The sequence below is a fragment of the Tursiops truncatus genome, chromosome 17 (genome assembly GCF_011762595.2).
Source record: "Tursiops truncatus isolate mTurTru1 chromosome 17, mTurTru1.mat.Y, whole genome shotgun sequence".
Classification (NCBI taxonomy): Eukaryota; Metazoa; Chordata; class Mammalia; order Artiodactyla; family Delphinidae; genus Tursiops; species Tursiops truncatus.
In genome coordinates this window covers 62194654-62214749 of record NC_047050.1, presented here as the reverse complement: position 1 = coordinate 62214749, position 20096 = coordinate 62194654, and the positions used below count along the sequence as shown (strand labels likewise).

The following is a 20096-nucleotide window of genomic DNA, read 5'->3' as shown; positions in this document are numbered from 1 at the left end:
TACATGACTCTTTTTGAATTATGGTTTTCTTAGGGTATATGCCCAGTAGTGGGATTGCTGGGTCTTATGGTAATTCTATTTTTAGTTTTTTAAGGAACCTCCATACTGTTCTCCATAGTGGCTGTATCAATTTACATTCCCACCAACAGTGCAAGAGGGTTCCCTTTTCTCCACACCCTCTCCAGCATTTATTGTTTGTAGATTTTCTGATGATGCCCATTCTAACCGGTGTGAGGTGATACCTCATTGTAGTTTTGATTTGCATTTCTCTAATAATTAGTGATGTTGAGCAGCTTTTCATGTGCTCCTTGCCATCTGTATGTCTTCTTTGGAGAAATGTCTATTTAGGTCTTCTGCCCATTTTTGGATTGGGTTGTTTGTTTTTTTAATGTTGAGCTGCATGAGCTGTTTATATATTTTGGAGATTAATTCTTTGTCCATTGATTCATTTGCAAATATTTTCTCCCATTCTGAGGGCTGCCTTTTCATCTGGTTTATAGTTTCCTTTGCTGTGCAAAAGCTTTGAAGTTTCATTAGGTCCCATTTGTTTATTTTTGTTTTTATTTCCATTACTCTAGGAGGTGGGTCAAAAAAGATCTTGCTGTGATTTATGTCAAAGAGTGCTCTTCCTATGTTTTCCTCTGAGAGTTTTATAGTGTCTGGTCTTACATTTAGGTCTCTAATCCATTTTGAGTTTACTTTTGTGTATGGTGTTAGGGAGTGTTCTAATTTCATTCTTTTACATGTAGCAGTCCAGTTTTCCCAGCACCACTTATTGAAGAGACTGTCTTTTCTCCATTGCATATCCTCGCCTCCTTTGTCATAGGTTAGTTGACCATAGGTACATGGGTTTATCTCTGGGCTTTCTATCTTGTTCCATTGATCTACGTTTCTGTTTTTGTGCCAGTACCATACTGTCTTGCCAATCCATTTATTTTAAATAAAAATTAAATGTATTTTTAAATTCAACAGGTCATATTTAAGATGAGCTCCTACTCCATGAGAAGAATGTGCCTTTTAAATAGTCAACCATGCTGTGGTTTTCCTCCAAATGTTCCCATTCTCTGGCCATGAAGACCCATGAGCCTTCAGGGCATCCATGGCCACTTGCCCCAGTCAGCTGTCCCCAGAGCCCTCCAGGGAGGCACCTGTGGTCCCAGCACCACCTGTGTGCTTCTCGTGGTGGTGGCAGATGCAGACGAACTGGATTCAAATCCCCTCTTACTAGCCTCACAACTAGTTCCCCAACCCCTCTGGGCCCATCTCCTCATCTGCAAGGTGAGGACACTAATAATGAGAGTCTCTGTCTCACAGGACTGCCTGTGAAGATTAAATGAGATAGTGTACCTCCATCACTGCCTAGTGCCTGAGGGATAGTAAGCCCTTCAGAGACAATTGTATGCATGGTACCATGGGAACCTGAAATCCCAGCGAGCAGCTTTTTAATACTTACCATGTGCCCACTGTTTTGCATATTTTAAGAACGATTTTAGTGCTTTTTATACGTTTATTTCATTTTTCTTAAAACCTCACAACAACAGTTAGGTTTTCATATAGGTAGTGTTATCTCCAATTTATGGATGAGAAAACTGAGGCACAGAGAGGTTAAGTAATTTACCCAAGGGCACACAGCTAAAAGATCACCATGATAGCACTCTCCCCAGTTTATTATAGTTATTTATCCATCTTTCCCCATGGGGATCTGCAATGGGTAATTAATTTGTGCCTCCCTTGTGCTCAGCATATAGCTGGCCCATCACAGTGGTAGAGGTTGCTACAGAATGTTCTCGTCTTTCCTCTCTCAGCATTGACCCTTTTGAGGGCAGAGGACTGGGTCCTCCGATCGATCCCTGCACCTGCCTGTTACTGAATCGATCGGGTGGGACCAGATGGCGCCTTGACGAGGAAACGAGCTCTTTCTCACCCCAGCGCGCACACGTTCTGGGCTCTTCGCACACTGTCCCACAGCCCAGCTCGATTCAAGACTCAGGAAGCAAACAAGGCTTGCAGCAGCCTCAGGCGTGCGGCAGTGAAATTAGTAGATCTGTGTACAAAGGAGCATTTAATAATGCTATCAGGCTACCCCGACCACGCGGAACCGTTGTTAACATTCTGCATGAAAGAAGTGACAACCCTTGGGACTTCCCTGGTGGGTCAGTGGTTAGGGATCCGCCTGCCAATGCAGGGGACACGGGTTCAAGCCCTGGTCCGGGAAGATCCCACATGCCGCGGAGCTACTAAGCCCATGGGCCACAACTTCTGAGCCCTCCTGCCACAACTACTGAAGCCTATGCACCTAGAGCCCGTGCTCCGCAACGAAAGAAGCCACTGCAATGTGAAGCCCACGCACCGCAAGGAAGAGTAGCCACTGCTCGCCAGAACTAGAGAAAGCCCGTGTGCAGCAACGAAGACCCAACGCAGCCAAAAATAAAATATAAATAAATAAATAAATAAATACATAAATAAATAAAAGGAAGCGACAACCCTCAATTGCTGCGGGTAACGGAGGCCTGGCATCACGCTGGCTCCCAGCCCGCAGAACGCTCGCATTTTCTGGCAACGGATGGCACATGGGGATCAGGGGGAGCTGATGGCTTTGTGCAAAAATGTCCTCTAAGTGCTTTGTAGTGTGGTTGCTCTTCTGATTGCCTGTCAGGAGTGTAATTTTCATTAAATATTAAGGAGCTGTTTGTTAAAATAGTGTCGTCATGGTAACCGGGTGGGGGGAGGGGTGCTGAAATAGTCTGGTGCTGCCCGAATTGCAGCATGTTAATCAAATGCTCGGTGCTATTTAATGAGCTTCTCTGGGCACCTCCCCGTGACAGTGGATTTGGAAGACGCAAAGGCTTGGGGTTTACCCCAGTTGTCACTGTCAAAGACGTGGGTGCTTGTGAGTTCCTGGGGCTGCGCTGTGTTTGCTTGATGGATAGATGTGTGGGTGACGGACAGATGGATGGATGATGGATGGATGCTGTAAACAAAACTTCAGACGTTCGAGTCTGAGCTGTCTCTCACAGCTCTTCCAGTTTTCAGTTTCTCTTTTGCAGTGGAAAGGAATTTTGCCAGAGAGCTGGGAGAAAGAGGTGAGGAGAGTAAATGGAGGAGGGCTTTGCCTGAAAGGAGAGCTGATGGCAACGACAGGGAAGCAGCGTGGAAGAGTGTAGACCCGGACCGCCTGGGTTCAAGTCCCCACTCTGTCTCCTTTCCCTGTGTCACTGAGACTCGGCGACCTGCTCCCCCAAGCAGCTTCTGTTGCCCCAGACATCACAGGCGTTCATAGTGTGCGTCCCTCAGAGGGCTGGTGCGGGGATTCAAGGAGATGAGGCTCTTAACCCAGGGCTGGCCCAGAGTAAATGCCCAATAAACCCTGAGCACCTCCTCTGCTATTGCTATGGGCACTGCTGCTGCAGAAGGGGGTTATGAAAACGCCCCTTCCCTCCGAGGGAAGCCCTCACCATGCTTTCAGGGCCTAAAGGTCTACTGGGGCCCTGACCAGCCAGTGCAGGACCCAGACCCAGGTCTGCTTTACTCTTACTACCCATGTTCTTTCTGTGGTCAGCAAACTTTTCCTGGAAAGGGACAGATAGTAAATATTTTAGGCCTGGTGGGTCACATGCAGTCTCTGTCACATACTGTCGTTGTTGTTGGTTTTTTTTAAACAATCCTTTAAAATTATAAAGCCATTCTTAGCTCCCAGGCTACTCAGAGATAGGCCTGGTTGGCCGGTCCCTGCCATGCTGCCTTATGAGGAAATAGAGGAAAAAACGAAAGCAAAGTAAAGGGAGATGTAGACATGGGTATTTCTTTTTTCCCCCACTAAAAGTAGGTTGAAGCTACATAGAAAAGAAAAATTGGGGTCCAAGAATTTGTCTGACTTTAAAAATCAAAATAAAACCAGCCACAGTGATTCACGACAGCCTTGTAATGCTCATGTCATTGTCCAGGAAAGGGGGGCAGACGGAAGTGGGTGACCTGGCCAAGGTCACATCACTAGTAAGGGACAGAGCTGGGACATAAACCCAGGGGGTCTGGCACCAGACAACCTCCCCACCACCCCATCTTCCTTGACTATTGTAGGAAAGAATCTCTATTTTCTGTTATTCTGAGACTCCCGACATCCTCCATCAGCTGACCTCCTGGTTAAGAGCCAGACTTTGGGGCCTAGCAGGTCTGCAGTCCAGCCTCAACTCTACTGTCACTGCATCTATGACCTTGGAAGTGATTAACTTTTCGGTGCCTCAGTTTCCTCAACGGTAAGATGGAGAGATCTGCTATACCTCCCTCTGGGTGGTTATGGGGATGAAATGAGTTAAAGGCACGTAAAGGACTTAGCAAATGGCTTTGCACACACGGTCAGTGTTGGATCAAGGTTAGAATTGATGATTATAACAATCACTGTGGCAGGCAGAATAATGGCCCCCAAAGATGCCCTTACCCTGAACCGCAGAACCTGTGAATATGTCATCTTAAATGGCAAAGAGGACTTATGGTAGCAGATGGAATTAAGACTGCAAATCAGATGACCTTAAAATAGATAATCCTGGATTATCTGGGTAGGCATGATGTAATCACAAGAGCTAAGTTAGAGATGGAAGGGAGAGGCAGAAGAGCCGCCATCAGAGTGATACGGCCTGAGAAGAACTCAACTGGCCATTGCTGGCCTTGCAGGTAGAAGGGCCCATGAGCTAAGGAATTCGGAAAGCTTCTGGAAGCTGGAAATTCAATGAAACAGATTTTCCCTTTGAGCCTCCAGATAGTAATGCAACTTGTTGGCATCTTGATTTTAGCTCAGTGAGATGCATTGCAGATTTCTGACCTCCAGAACTGTAAGATGATAAATGTGTGTGGTTCAAGGCACTAAGGCATGTGTTACAGCAGCAACAGGAATAGGAAATTAATATACTGTTTGTCCTACACACGAGAGGACTCTCCAGGGTTGGGAGAGCCACCGGAAGCGAGCGTGGCATCCCACACAGTCTGGAGGAGGAGGCCTTCTCTGCACACTCCTCAGCCAGCAACCCTTAGCTTAGGGATGGACAGGAGGCCTGACCCTCTCAATTCCAGGGCAATTTTTAGGGTGACGACAGAAGCAACACCCTCTTTCTGAGGGGGCTGCAGAGAGAAGGGGCTGGGTCAGTGGGGGACACATGCCTTGGTAAAGCCTGCGTAGGAGAAAGTTGAGGCAGGAGATGGAGAAAAACCACACCCACCAGCACTGTTTAGATCCAGCTGGGCTCAAAGCCAGACCAGCTCAGACTTTTCAATTACATGAGCTGCTTTTTTGTTTTACACTTACGTCAATATGAATTAGATCTTTATTTTGTACCTAAAAGTCTGACTAATACAATCCAATATCCACTTAGGTACAGTTCCCTACTAGTTTCAGGTGTTATCCTTTCCTTGGCCCATACACTTTGGGCTCTGGAGTAACGTGGAGTGGGCTTTAGGAGTGGGTACTTAGGTCAAATTTTTATTTTTATGTTTTAAAATTTAAACATTGGATTTATTTATTTATTTATCTGCCCCCACTGCGAGGCATGCGGGGTCTTAATTCCCCGACCAGGGATCGAACCGGTGCCCCCTGCAGTGGAAGCTCGGAGTCTTAACCACTGGACCGCGAGGGAAGCCCCCTAGGGCAAATTTTTGGATGGACGTCGGTAGGGGAGAGTGGGCTGCCATCTCTCACTTCTCCTGCTTAGCTCAGAGATGTCAAGTCTACTGCTGCTGGCGGAAGAGGGAGTGAAGAGCCCCTCATGGGCTACTGAACGGGAATGTGGCTTGAACTTGCACCTGGGTCTGTGGGAGAACCAACGGCCTACGGCGGAGTCTTCATGTCTAGTCCATTAGGGCTGAGGGATTTCCACATTTATGGCACAGGGGACGGTTGTGACTTGCTTTCCTGGTTAGGCTGTTTCTCCTGGTCTTGCCTCTTGCATGTTGATCGTGTCCCAGGGTTCTGTCCTCTGGCTCTGAGCTGTCCCCGAGAGAGCGCAATGCCCCCATGGCCTCCCCTATCTCCTTCATCCGCTGTCCATCCATCCTTATTCTGTCCCAGTAGGCCTGAGGGATGTGACACACGTCCTTGGGTGACGGTGACGCCTGCCCTCCCTCCTTGAATTTTCATAGGGCAGCAAAGGTGAGGTGGGGTTATGTCACAGTCGGGGAAGTTGATACGATTCGAAAAGAGCCCAGGTCATGCTCGCCTTTTCCTCCCCCAAGCATACACTGGCCAGGTTGACAGATAATCACTGACCTATATAAGGATGACTCTGCTGAATTAATCCATCCCGACCTGAGCTGGCTTCTGTGTTCCAGGCCCGTGCTGGACATTCCCACTAGGACGATGATACAAACACTAATCCTAGAATTACTATCAGCACTAATACTAACGTAATTCCGGGTCACATGTATTGAGCACTCCCTCTGTGCCAGGCACAGTGCTTAACACTTTACATGTACTGACCAGAATGACCCTCTCGGGCAGCTAATAGCTGCATAATCCCCATTATACAGATGAAGAAACTGAGACTTAGGAACGTTAAAGGACCCCCAGGATTTCAATTCAAGCCATTTGGACTCCTGAGACCACTTGTTCAACCACTGCTCTATATTGTCTCCCAGGCCCCGGGCGTCCCACCGGTGTGCCCAGTGCCACGTCCCCAGTACCTTCTGCGACATATGCTACTTTTTCCCTACCTGTGCACTACCTGGTTAACGGGATCACTCTCTTAGATTCCCAAGCCGGGAGACTGGGGCTCGCTCTTGACCCCTCTTTCCTCACTTTTCATGTTCAAGTCCAGTCAATGCTTTCTCTGAACCCGTACTCCTCAGCGACCCCCACTCTCACCCCTGCTGTGACTGCCTCAGTTTAGGAGGCCACACCCTGTCTCCAGGGTCATCTCTCTGCAGCTGCCCCCTTACTGCTGCCTTGTCTTTGATCTCTCTTATCTGCAGCCTACCCGCTGCGCTGTGCCCATGTCAAGCTTCTAAACCCAAGGCTGCGTCGCTTGGTTTGAGAGAGTGGCACGGACATATAGACACTACCAAACGTAAGGTAGATAGCTAGTGGGAAGCAGCCGCATAGCACAGGGAGATCAGCTCAGTGCTTTGTGACCACCTAGAGGGGTGGGATAGGGAGGGTGGGAGGGAGGGAGACGCAAGAGATATGGGAACACATGTATATGTATAGCTGATTCACTTTGTTATAAAGCAGAAACTAACACACTATTGTAAAGCAATTGTACTCCAATAAAGATGAAAAAAAACCAAAAACCAAAAAACTTCTGAAAGTTGCTTATTGCTTCCTGCAAACAGTCCAGTCCTGAGCATGGCATTCGGGAACTCAGCCGAGCGGTTTCACTCAGCCAAGCTTGCCCATCTCAACTGCCACATGCTCCCCAGCCAGGCTCTCTCTGCTCCAGCCACAGCAGGCTTCCCGACACCCTCCGCACGTCTTCCTCTCCCTTGGCACCTCTGCCCAGGCTGCCCCTTCCTCCCCTTCTGCAGAAATCCTTCCCTTCCCTCAGGGTCTAGCTGAAAGCCTCCCTGAACCCACAGGTCGAATGAGGGACTTCATTTCTGTGGGTAGGAAACTGACTGTCTTGGTGTCAATCGGGCGATCATGTGACACACTGACTTCTGCATTGCTTTACCTACAGATCTTGTTTTACTAACACCTCTACTCAGTGCCAGGCGCTGCTCTAAGCATGTTTCATAAGCTCAGTAGTCGTCATAACTACCCTATCCAGTGGCGCATTTTGAAGATGAGGAAACTGAGGCACAGAGACGTTAAATAACTTGGTCGAGATCACAGGGCTAGCAAAGGTACGGCTGGGATTCTAACGGAGCCAGTCTGGCACCAGAGTGCATGGATTTAAGTGCTCTGTCGTGCCGCCTCATGCTGGGTGGTGTAGACAGTACCCTCTGTGGGAGCCCAGAGAAGAGGCAAGGGCCTTGGGGAACTGTGGCACCTGCTGAGTTTGGAGTGATGTGACGCCCCTGCCTGCCCAGGTCTCCAGAGGCCAGCTCCCCAGGCGCGCCTATGCCTTCTAACCCCAAGGCTTCCCCCTGGTCCACGGTCCCCTCAGCTCCATCTTCAGGAGCTAGGAGTCTGAGGCCAGACAAGGATGAAGCGAGGGACCAGGACAGGGTCCCGGCACCAGGATGTGGAGCCTCAGTGGGAAGGATGGGAGGGCAGGATGGGCCCCGTTCCGCTTTCCCCTGCCGGTGGGACAGCAGGGTGACCACTGGCCACGCCTTCTCTGGCAGGGCTCCTGCTTAGGCAGGGGAGCCGTTCTGCTCTAGGCCTTGGAGAGAGGACAGAAGAGAAGCATGAGGTAATCTGACCCAGCTCACCAGGCCAGGGGCTGGAGAAGACTGGGGACAGATGCTCAAGGTGGCCAGAATAACGGGCGTGCACTTGCCTGGTGCCCCCTGAGAAGCCAGCTCTGGGCCAACAACCCAGGAGTCCCAGTGAGCCACGGGGGCTTGCAGGCCCTCCCCCCGCCCTCGGCTTCTGTGACCAGAGGCTCTGCTCTTCCCACTGCGTGTGAGTTCCAATCCCCCCTTCATATCGATTTAACTGCTCTTGATGTTTATTTAAGTATAATCGAATCCTTCTCTTGAAGAGTCTCAGAAACTAAGGCTGAAAGAGGAGTTCCAGTTCAAACGTCTTCCCCATTTTGAACAGGTAAAGCCCATCCTTTAGACACGCTCCCACTCAAATTCAGCTGGTGCCAACTTGGCGTTCAACCACCTTGGCTGTCCGCACTCTCCCTGCAGTGGGAGTGAATTCGGGTGTTGACACTTGCTGAGCTGAAGGGAAGATGTGGTCTAGTCACTGTGGGGTTCAGTCCCCTCCAGAGACATCCCCTACCAAGACACTCGTGCGCATGCATGTTGGGACCCTTGGGGCATCAGCTACTCCCTGCAGAAGACCGAGAGTAGAGTAACTCAAGTTGAAGGTTTAAGTGGACCTTTCCTATTGGAGAATCATCGACAATGAAAAATGAGCCTCTGAAAAACGAACAGGAGTCATTTGAAAGTACGGTACTATTAAAACAATCTGTAGCTTCATTTTTCTCGTATTATAAGAAGAAAGCCCTTCTTTCAGGGTGATTATGGATGGGAAGTGACAGAAGGGGAGAAGAAACAGCATCTTTTGACCATATTTTGTGAACAAGATCTTCTGCTAGGTCTCTTCCACGTTTTATCTCATTTGCTCTCCTGCAGAGCCCTGTGAGGTATATTATATCCCCATTTTACAGATCGGGAAACTCAGGGGAAACCTAGTTCTGAATTACTTTGTCTCATCTTCTGCATATAATTCTGGAAACACAGCTTATTCCCAGCTAGTGCGGTGAAGTCTCTCTAATTCAGAGCCCTTGGCAATTTGAAATAGAAGCAAAGCTGCCCACGGAATGATTTGCTACTTCAGAAAACGTCCTGCTTTTGTGAGAGTTTCATTGGTATCCATCCTAAGCTCATAAACAGAGCAAGTGCCCTAGAAGTACAGGTCAGGTGCGTTCAGTCATACGGTCAGACATGCAAGCACAGACCACTGAGGCCCCTGCCTCCCCTCCCCACCTGTCAGCTAGCTGGGCTGAGCTGACTCCGTGTACTGAAGGATAATAGAGCTCACCTGCACGCAGAAGACACCCTCAGATTAAGACTTTTCACTCACTTGGCTTGGTACCAAAGTGGTCCAGATTAATGAGGTTTTGCTGTGCTTTGCCTCTCTGATGTAAAACAAGGCTGCTAGGTAGAAGCACGAAGTGTGAGAGCAGGCGGGGCCTTGGAAATTGCTTTGTCTCAGATGCCAAAAGGTAGCACATGTGCTAAGTCCTCCTTATTGCTCCCCAGCAGACATCACTAATCCATTACAGCACACTCTTTCCTGGGTATACCTCAGAATCCTTCTCCACACAGTGCCCCTGGCAGCCATGACCAATTGATCAGAATGAGCGGGAGATGAAATCTATTTGCCAGCCCTGACCTAGCCCCGTCGCCTCATGGGAACAGAGGTGGAACAGAAGCTGAGAGATGCCAAATGGCTGATGGAGCCAGGAATTGGGACCTCTTCTCTCTGACCGCTTTGCCTTGGAAGCTGTTCCCTGCCTCATCCCTGTCCCCTTCCCACTAAAGGTAGAACCGAAGTTGGGGTCGCTTGGCAGATGTTAGGGGGTACACAGGGAGAAGGAGACTGATATGAGTGACAGTTTTTAGGATCCCCATAGGCATAGGGGCTGTGCCTACACCATGAACAGTTTTGGCTTAAACAACCATCGTATTACATTCCAGCTAGGATCACAGGGCGACGGGGCAGGAGAGGCAAAAGGTAGGCCCCCGAGTAAGCCTGTTCCATGGTCCCAGGTCTACCACTGATGCAAGAAATGTGACCCTGACAAGTGCTTCATGCAAACGCCATTTCATTTGAAAGATGCTACAAATCCTGGGTGGTGAACGGTGCCTTTTGCGAAGTGAAGCATCGTTTTGAGAATCTGTCTTGAGACAGCCAGGCCTCACTGGAGAAGGGATTGGGAACCGACATTGACTGTGAGACTCCAGACTGGGCTACCCAAGCTCAAGTCTTAAACGATTTTCCATCTGTACCGACAGACCCTCCTACCTGTGCTTTTCACTTCTGCGAGGGAAGGACGCCCGCATTGTTTTCTCATTTATTGGGAGAAAGAGAGGTCCTGAGAAGTCAAACCACTCACCATGAGGCCCCCAGCTAGTAATAAAGGGCTGAGCTGCCCCTGCCTTTGAACCAGTGCTGGGACCACCAGAGGGAGAGCAGGAAAAATGGAGCTGCCCTTGACCGCCTTCTTGCAGCATCTCGGCTGTAGAGTGAGCTCAGGGGGAGTGATCACTTTCCTCATCCCCTCCCTGCAGCTAAGCCAGGGCTTCTGACTCCCCGTCCAGTGCTCTGTCCTCCCACGTATGTTGCTATTTCCCGTCCCAACACTGAACCTTAATCTGGGGTCATGCCCCACATCTAGAATGAGAACAAGGGCTACTGTTTATTGAGCACTTACGATGTGCTGGCACAGGACCAAGCGGCTTTGCATGAATCAGTTCATGGACTCCTCACAGCCCCCTTATGCAGTAGGTACTATCATGACGCCCATTTTGCAGATGGGGAGACTGAGGCATAGAGAGGTGGGCGACTTGCCTGAGGCCCCACAGCTAGCGGAAGAGGCAGGATTTGAACCCTGCCGTCTGACTCCAGGGGCCCTGCTCTTAACCACAGACGTGGCCTCCCGAGCTGCCACCTCTTCACTTTCCCTTTTAGTCATTCGACAATCACTTCTTGAGCACCTACTATATGCCAGGTCCTTTGAATCAAGGACACAGCCTCCATCCTCAAAGCCCAGCTCATGCTTGAACACTTGCCAAGGAAGCATCGAGTCACAGCTGAAGCTCCTGTTCAGCCCCCTCCCCTTCCTCTCCCACCCGTCCGCCCACCGCATAGCACTCAGGACTCAGCTGAACGTACAGCCTCTGCACAATGACTGTCAAACTCGATTCTCGTCCAGGCTTCAGTTTCTTAAAGAAAAACCCCATCTCTGGCCTCCCACAGCGCCTTGCCCTCGATACACATTTTGTGCTGCAGTTGACCCAGGCCCGGGGGAAGAAGACCCAGTTACAAAGCACAAAGGAAGCCCCCGTGCTCATTATTCAGACCTTCAGACCCTCTCCCTTGCAATGGGTGTCTCCCCTGGGCAATTTCGCCACCGGCATCTGCGGTATGACTCCTCTCACGTTCACTGGGCCAGGTTTTGGTCACTGGAGAATGTGGTCCTACCAAAGGAGCCCAGCGCCCTTGGGGAAGCCATGCTCACCGTCCTCCCACAGTCTGGGGGTTCGGGGAGTCCTGCCGCGGCATCCCCCCCACCCCAACCCTGTGCCTTCCCTTCTGGTCTGTGTGGTCGGGATCCCGGGTAAGTCTCTTGAAAGCGCGACTCACTGGCAACTCTTTTGGTGGTCCTAGTATGGGGGAGAGCTCCCTCGAGCCTCTGGTCAGAGCCCCTGCCATGCTTGGAGAGTTGCCCACCCCTTCACATAGATCAGGTGTTTGGGGTCACAAGTGTGATGTGTGGACGTCTGGCATAAGCTCAGGTACAGCTGGCCAATGGACAACAGGTCTGAGGATAGACCGTCTCATCCAGTAGCTTCTAAACTGTTTGAAGGCAGCACCCTGCCCCATAAAACAGGCAGCGCCGAGAGTGTGTGTGTGAGCTCACAAGTTCCCCTCATTCACTCTCCCTAAACTCTCTCCCTCATCCTCATGCCCCTCCGGGATTCTTAGTCATCACAGAACAGTCTGTAAAACACTACCCTGGGGCTTCCCTGGTGGCGCAGTGGTTGGGAGTCCGCCTGCCGATGCAGGGGACACGGGTTCGTGCCCCGGTCTGGGAAGATCCCACGTGCCGCGGAGCAGCTGGGCCCGTGAGCCACGGCCGCGGAGCCTGTGCTCCGCAATGGGAGAGGCCACAGCAGTGAGAGGCCCGGGTACCGCAAAAACAAACAAACAAACAAGAAAACACTACCCTGTCAAAACCCCTCCCCACTTCAACATTTCCCATCCATGCTTCTCCAACCTGTGCTTGAATTCTGCCAGCGACAGGGAACTCACTACCTCTAACGGACGTCGATTTTACCGTTGCCAACCTCTTGTTAGGAATTTCTCCTTAGGCTGAGTCGATAGCTGCCCTCTTGCCAGTGACAGCCGTTCAAAGGTGCAAAGGTGGCGTTCTCGCCTCCTTTTACTCGTGTCTCCTCAGGGCTATGGTTTACAAACTGGTGTGAGCCTGGTAGTTCCCTCTCTAGTCCAAGCATATGTCCCTAACCCTGGTTACCGGGTTAGAGAACAATTCCCAGCATGAACCCTCCGGATGGGGAGCCTGAGTTGTTGTCATCTGAGCAAAGAGAGGTCGGCACAGCCACCTGCATTCTCCCTTTGCTTCTGGGGAGGGACGGGCAGGGACCCAGTGGATTCCAAGGGATTCGCACCTGGATTCTCTGCACTGTGCACTGTTTCCAGCTGCATCTGGAGGGAAACCGTTTCAGGGGTGCAAAAGCTCAGCCGCCCCTGCCCCTTCCATTCATCTCCCTTCCCTTCCTGAAATCCAGCTGAGGCCCCGACCTCCGCCAAACACACGGGTCACTCACCAGTCCCATATTGCTTACATCCTGGGAATCTTTTTACACTTTGACTCTGAGAGCAGACGGGGCGTCAAGACCTACAAAGAAGAGATACTCAGTATTAAAGGCAGAACAAAGCAAAGGGGGGTTCAACTTTCATTTCGGCACTAGGATCCTGGGATGGAGATGCGGAGGAGAAAGAAACAGGAGATGGCCAGGACCGGGGTGCTCGCTGCTCTGCCCTCAAGGATCTCAGGGCTTTGGGACGATGCTGAGAAGAAGAAAAAAAAAAAAAGAGACCCTTACTCTGGATGAGTCAGCAGCTTTTTGAGAAGCAGGCCTTTTAGAAGAGCGAAACTAAAAGCCAAATCTGCTGGGTGGGGCTGGGGAGGCGTCTCTTGAACCCCACTCCGAGTTTCCTTGAGTCTTTGGTGTCCGTTCCTAGCAGCAGCGGGGGTTCACGGCTCCACGTTGGTGAGGGTGGAGGGGAAAAGCTCTGTACGCAAGGCCTCAAGTCCGAAAGATACCGCAGTCCTGAAAACAAAAGCCCCCGACGTGGATTTCCATCCTGGGAGACTCCCGCCAGGCGAGCCCTGGGCGCTTTGAAAATTCGTCAGGAGAGCTGTAGCCGGAGGAACGCGCGTGCGCCCGGCTCGGAGGATGCGTTCCCCGCATGGCAAGTCGAGGCCTGAGCTCTAGGGGTTTCTGCAGCCCGGCAGAGGCCCACCTGCAACGCACACGTGAGCGTGGAAAGCCTGCTGATGAGCGGCTGCTGGGGCCACGCTTCTCCTCGCTCCCCACGCCCTGCCCACCTTTAAAGCCAAACTTGTTTTTTCTTGTGGCCCTCAGAATTCTGAGGGGAGCAGAGGTGTCTCTATTCATCTATCGCTGTTCTCAAAGGAGCACCCTTTGGGGGGAAAAGTTTTCATGGCAAGTTTCTATCCACTGAGTACATACTACATGGCAGGCGCTTCATACCCCGGATCCACGGTCAAAACTGAAATCGCATCACCTGGGAGCTTGCCGGAAGGGGCGGTTCTCGAGCCCCACTCAGCCCTACAGAATCAGAACCTGCTTTTCAACAAGCTCCTCAGGTGATTCCTGGGCACATTAAAGTCTGCAAAGTGTGCATTTCTAATCCTCTTAATCAGAGAAGGAAGGAAGGAAGTCAGGAAGTTGTAGCCCATTCCCAAGGTGAAGAAATAGGTTCAAGAAACCACAGCTTGGCTATTATGATTTTAGAGCTGCTGCGTGGTAGAGCTCATTAAACCCGTGTTCATGTGATTCCGGAATCGGTATTCCTTTCCTCTGCACGATTTTGGGGAAGCAAGATGAGAGGCTGATGGGACAGGCGGGTCTGGCCTGGTGGGAGGGGCCTGGCTTGGTGGGAGGGGCCTGGCGAAGAGCAGTGGGCCAGGGGTCGGCTGATGACCTCAGGCCTGGAGACAGAGGCTGCCCGGTGAGCACTCAGAGAGAGGCATCAGATACTGTGGACGCAGGGGCTCCACAGAGGCCGTCGGATGCCAGCAAAATTTCCCGAAGCTCATTCAAGCTTCTGCATTGAATCCCAGTGATTAATTTATTTTGTTTGATTCCAGTTTAGCTGCATTTGCCCTCTGCCCTTAGAACTAGCCATCCAGCAGAAGAAGGTACCCTAGGAGGCAAGCTAAGACGAGTGTCCCAGCACTGATTTGCAGGAAGGACAATACTCTCTAAAGCCCCTTATAGTTTAGAAAGAACTTTTCATGCACCAGCTAATCTGCTCTTTCAAAGAACTTGGGGAGTGTCACTAGTGCTACTCTGCAGTTGAGGAAACTGAGGCACAGAGAGGTTAAGTGATTTTCCTGAGGTCACACAGCTTTCAGGCAGGTTGGGGTTGAGGTCCTCTAAGTCCATGTCCAGAAGTGTGAGCTCAGCTGCTTCTGATGGGGAAAGCGATCACATCACAGGTTTATGATGCCCTTGCTTAGTGTCACCCACTCCATATGTCTTGCTTTACCTTCTGCTCACTGAATGGGTTTACTGAATAGACTCATGAACCAAGAGGAAAACAGTCTACAACCCACACAGGGTGTGTGACTGGTACCTTACTTGATGTAAACTGGCCAGTGGGCATTCTTGGTTTATCAGTTAGTCATGTATACCATTATGTAATGTTTGATCTGCTGCACTTACTTCCATGAGGAAGATTAGTGTGTATAAGGTATAGAGGGGTTGATAAAACCTGGAGTTTACACTGGTTCATAGGCAAATGTTCCCAGCACATTCATATTTTGCACCACCAAGTGCGGGCGGCTGGATGCAAGGTACACACAGCTGAGTAGAACAAGCCGCGGGGGACTCCGCCCTCCCAGCTCCTCCTCTGGCTCCAGTGGTCACGTGCTCTGTCTTAGCCACTCCTGTTGCTCGGTTCTTCCTGGTCTTTGTGCAAAGGCCATGGGCTAGAGAAGCCATCTGTCCCTGCTACACGCTGGCAGAGCCTGAAACTGCTCTTCCACGGGGAACTCCTGCTAAAGATGATCTGACCCCTTCTGTCTCTAAACCCATCAGCCTCCAGCCTTCTCTAGCCCCTTCCATCAAGTTTTCCCCCTTTTAAAAATAATATATTGTCCTATAAGTTACTCAGGTCCTAAAGTTATTGCTATATTTGTTTTCATCCAAATTTTTTTTATATAAATTTATTTGTTTTATTTATTTTATTTTTGGCTGCGTTGGGTCTTCGTTGCTGCACGCGGGCTTTCTCTAGTTGCGGCGAGCGGGGGCTGCTCTTCGTTGCAGTGCACGGGCTTCTCACTGCGGTGGCTTCTCTTATTGTGGAGCATGGGCTCTAGGCGCGTGGGCTTCAGTAGTTGCAGCACGCGGGCTCAGTAGTTGTGGTGTGCGGGCGCTAGAGCGCAGGCTCAGTAATTGTGGTGCACGGGCTTAGCTGCTCCACGGCATGTGGGATCTTCCCGGACTAGGGACCGAACCCGTGTCCGCTGCATTGGCAGGCGGATTCTCAACCACTGCACCACCAGGGAAGCCCCTTATCCAAAATGTATCATGCCCTTTGAACTCTGCTTGGTATCACCCCTTGGATTGTGCTTCATTACAGAGTCACAGGAATCGTGAATGCTCTGCTACAGCCCAACTGTCCCCAAAACGCTGTGATTTTTGAATTTTTCAGAGTACAGGGTTTTAAAGGCACGCATATATCATTTTAGAGCAGAAATGCCTGCATAATGGAAGTTATATTACAGGTACTAATATCTATATATAACCAATATATAATATATAGTTATTAAATATTGAACATGTTACTATTATTAAATGTTGAATATTTTAAATAGCTGATGAACAACCATTTATTGACTATCCACATATACCTGATTCTGTGCTAAGCACCAGATAGCCATAAATAAATAAATACATAAATACATAAATACATAAATACATACGTAAATAAGACCCAATCCCTACCCTTAGGAAACTCACGGTATAAAAAAGGAGAAAGATACGTAATACACTGAACGTGAGGAAGGACAATGTACATAGAGGTGGGACAGGTGGGAGCAGGTAATGAGCGCCCCATTTGTCTCAGGAAAAAAGCCACACTCCTTATCGCAGGGTCTTGGAGCCTGTGAGGTCTGCCCCCTGCTCGCTGCTCCCCGCTCCCTTTGCCCCACTGTGCTCTGGGCTCACGGATGCCTAAGCCTCTTGAACCCACTATGCCCCCTGCAGCCATATGGCTATGCTATCTTAGACCCTCTCTCTTCAATGCTCTGTTCTCCCTCTTCCCCAAATTAACCCCGAGTTACCCTGTAGGACCCAGGGTGGTAACACATACAAAACACTGAGAATCATGTAATCAGGCATGAAAGCTACTATTATTATTGATAATCCTTATTATCATCCTCCGCTGACTAGGTGCTTCTTCTTGAGCACAGAGGCGTGGAGTGGGGCTTGGCTGGGGCCACACCGTGAATCCTTCTCAGAGCTGGGGAGTCTCAATGAATCTGTTACATCTTCCCCGTTTATCCTGGAACTCAGCTCTGCAGCACCACCCACTAGACACTGGATCCTTCCTAACCAGCATGGGGGGAAGAGCATAGGTCTTGGAGACGGGACGTCTGAGTCTGGTCCTGGTTCTTTGACACGCTTGTGCTGTGCCCTGACGCCAAGCACCTCTCTCCCAGGGACCTTGGTTTTCTTAGCGGCCAAGTGGGGCTCTAAACAGAACCTGCCTCTTTGGGTTGCACGGGGGATCCAACGCCACGGTGCCGACCGCAGCTCCTGCACGTGGAAATGGCAGCTTTCATCGCGAGCAGTATAAATGAAGTAAAGGGCTTTTCACTGTCCTTCAAGCCCTTAATGGGCACACATTTCCAGTCTTCCTGGCTCAGAACTCCTTTCCCCAGAAAATGGTCACATGGCGCGAAATCCCAATGAGGAAAAATCTGCCTGTAGGATTTTCCCTACAGGTCCCTCCTATTCCCTTTTGGCCTAGTTTAAACCTACCAGATGGCAAGACAACTGCAGGGGGAAAAAGAGGAACGGTGATTTAAAGGTCTGTAGAAGAAGAAAAACACCCTTCCCCAGGGTCACCCCCTCTCACGTAGTTTATTCCAGTCCATTTTTTCACTCGGCAAACGTTTAGCAGATGAGTGAGAAATTCTAGTAAACAGGTCATAATGTCCCGAGGTGATGGCCTCATATGGAGGAGAGGGTGAGGAACCCATGGAGGACACTGCTGGGGAGTGACTGACTCAGGCCAGGGCCAGTGCAGACTGGATACAAGAGAGGAAGGTCAACTTCAAAGAAGGTGGAAAACTACAGGCCACTTCTGTGCAGTCGTCATTCTGCCAGCCAGAAGCGCAGCCTTAAGTTGCCTGTCTTTGCTCCAGAAAATGTTTCACTTTGGACACCAACAACAGCCTTTAATTCATAAGAGCGAGCAGCGAGTGACGAGTACAAAGGCCACCGCTCCCCGAGTGCTTGCTCTGCGCCAGACGCTGAGCTGGGCCTTCCACATGGCTTGTCTGTCCTTCCCGCAGCAAGTCTGACGAGCACGTATCCTTATACCCCTTTTACAGACAACAGACCTGAACCTTAGAGTGATTAAATACATTGCCGCCTGTCATAAGCGTAAAATGTCCAGCACTGAGGTTTGAGCTCAGGCCTGATTGAGTGTAGTCTTTCCATTCCCGCTCCCACCCCCGCCCCGCTGCCTCTTAAACTTTGGCTCCGTGACTTGAGCTGCTGACAAACTGGGCCACCTCTCCCATCACCCCCAACCTGGTCTTCCACTGAGACGCCCCCAGGAGCACGGAGGAAGCTGAGTTCATAACCTCCCCGACGTGTGAGGGTGCAGAACGGCACCTTGAACATTCACCAGGACACTGAATTCTACTCTAGAATTGATCTGTATTTGCTCCCAAATATTTCCCCCTGAAAACTGTCAAGCACAATCAGCACTCCACGAAGATATGCCCAGCACCGGGCAGGGCAGTGTCTGATTTGCTCACTGCGGTCTCTTCATTCCTCCGATAACTGTGGGGCACTGACTACGGGCCAGTGCTGGGGACATAAGGTGAGCCCTGCCCTTGCAGTTGGGTTGGATAAGAGACTCCAGTGGCGTGACGGTGCTACCTGAAGCACATGCAACGGTGGCGAGATCGCCAGGAGAGGCACGTGAGGATATGGCAGATGGCGGGGGGGGGGGGGGCGGCGTGCCGGGGCGGGGCGGGGAGCTGGACCTGAAAGGCAGGCAGCAGCAAACCTGGCCAAGAGGGGAAGGAAGAATCGAGAAAGCCAGAGAGAGCGTGTATGGGGCCGAGGGGGAGGAGGCATACTGGTCACCAAGCAATGGAAGCTGGCTGGGGTGGCCACAGCCAAGCAGGGCAGAGAAAGGGCCAGCACCAGCTCTTCCAGGGACTTGCTGGCCTTTAAGAAGCTGGGTCTTTATCCCTGTGAGTGACGGGAAGTCACCAAAAGAGTTGGATTCTCAGTGTCCGCAGTTCTCCACACGTGGTGGCCCTCAGTAGTATTTGTTGAACGGAGGGTGGAATCTTATTTACCCCCGGCCCCATCAGGTCCTCCAGCAATCTGAGAAGCACCGCCTGGGACTCTGCCATCTCTACAAAGGGCAACCACGGGACAATCTGATTTGTGTAGGGAAGAATGCTCCCCGGGCACCTGGCCTGAGCCTCCTTCTGTCAGGCCTCGGGGAACCGTGGCTCCGGCGTGGCTGCTGGCAGATGTGCGGGGATGAATATACCTTTGATTACAGCTCATGTTTCCGAGGGAAAGACACAGCTCCCTGGAGATTGGGAGTCTATGAAAATGAACCCTTGCAAAAGAGATGTAAGTGAGCTGGAAATACAAGTCCTCTGGGCGGGTGGTGGTTTCTTTCTTTAAAGTAAACAACAGCAGAGAGGACCAGCCTGGACCAGAAGCAGGTTTTTTGTAATCCCGAACGGGCGGGACTCAAAGGCAAGTGGCAGGAGGTGGTTAAAGGGACTGCTCTGCGAGAAAGTGGTACCTGCTTAGGATATGCGGATGTGATCTCCGAGAATGGGTGTCTTTGCTCCCCTCCTTGGTGGGGAAACTCAGCCCCCGAGGACATTAATTTAACCCAAATTTCTTTACCCTGGGGAGAGTCACAGACCCAGTTTAGAAGATGATTTCTACCACTTAAGAGCTTTGTGTCCACAGACAAATTATTTTCTCTTCTCTGAGCCTTAGTTTTGTCATCCACAAAATGGGAGAAGAGGGGGCTTAGATAATATTATGAAAGTAGGCTGATGTTTGAACCCAAGCGTGTCTGAATACAATCATTCCATTTTTCCCCACACTTCCTCTTGAACTTGGGACGTGTACCCGACCCCAGCCCCGAATATCTGGCACATAATAGGTTCTTAATAAATGCTGGTTATGCCTCCCTTCTTTCCCATATTTCTTTCCCCACTATG

The 20096-nt window shown here is 50.6% G+C and overlaps 1 protein-coding gene across 4 annotated transcripts in view; it reads right to left on the bottom strand.

Annotated features, from left to right (window-relative positions):
• The window catches only part of ZHX2 (zinc fingers and homeoboxes 2), a 172665-nt gene that overhangs the window by 84576 nt on the left and 67993 nt on the right, over window positions 1–20096 (bottom strand). For 2 of the 4 annotated variants that reach the window (XM_033843120.2, XM_073794707.1), the window contains one exon: window positions 13174–13244. The exons of 1 other annotated variant lie outside the window; for it this stretch is intronic. The gene's annotated coding sequence lies outside the window, so the exon portion shown is untranslated. Of the gene's footprint in view, window positions 1–13173; window positions 13245–13452; window positions 14063–20096 lie in introns of those variants that run through there. One more of the 4 variants, XM_073794706.1, reaches the window with a different exon arrangement.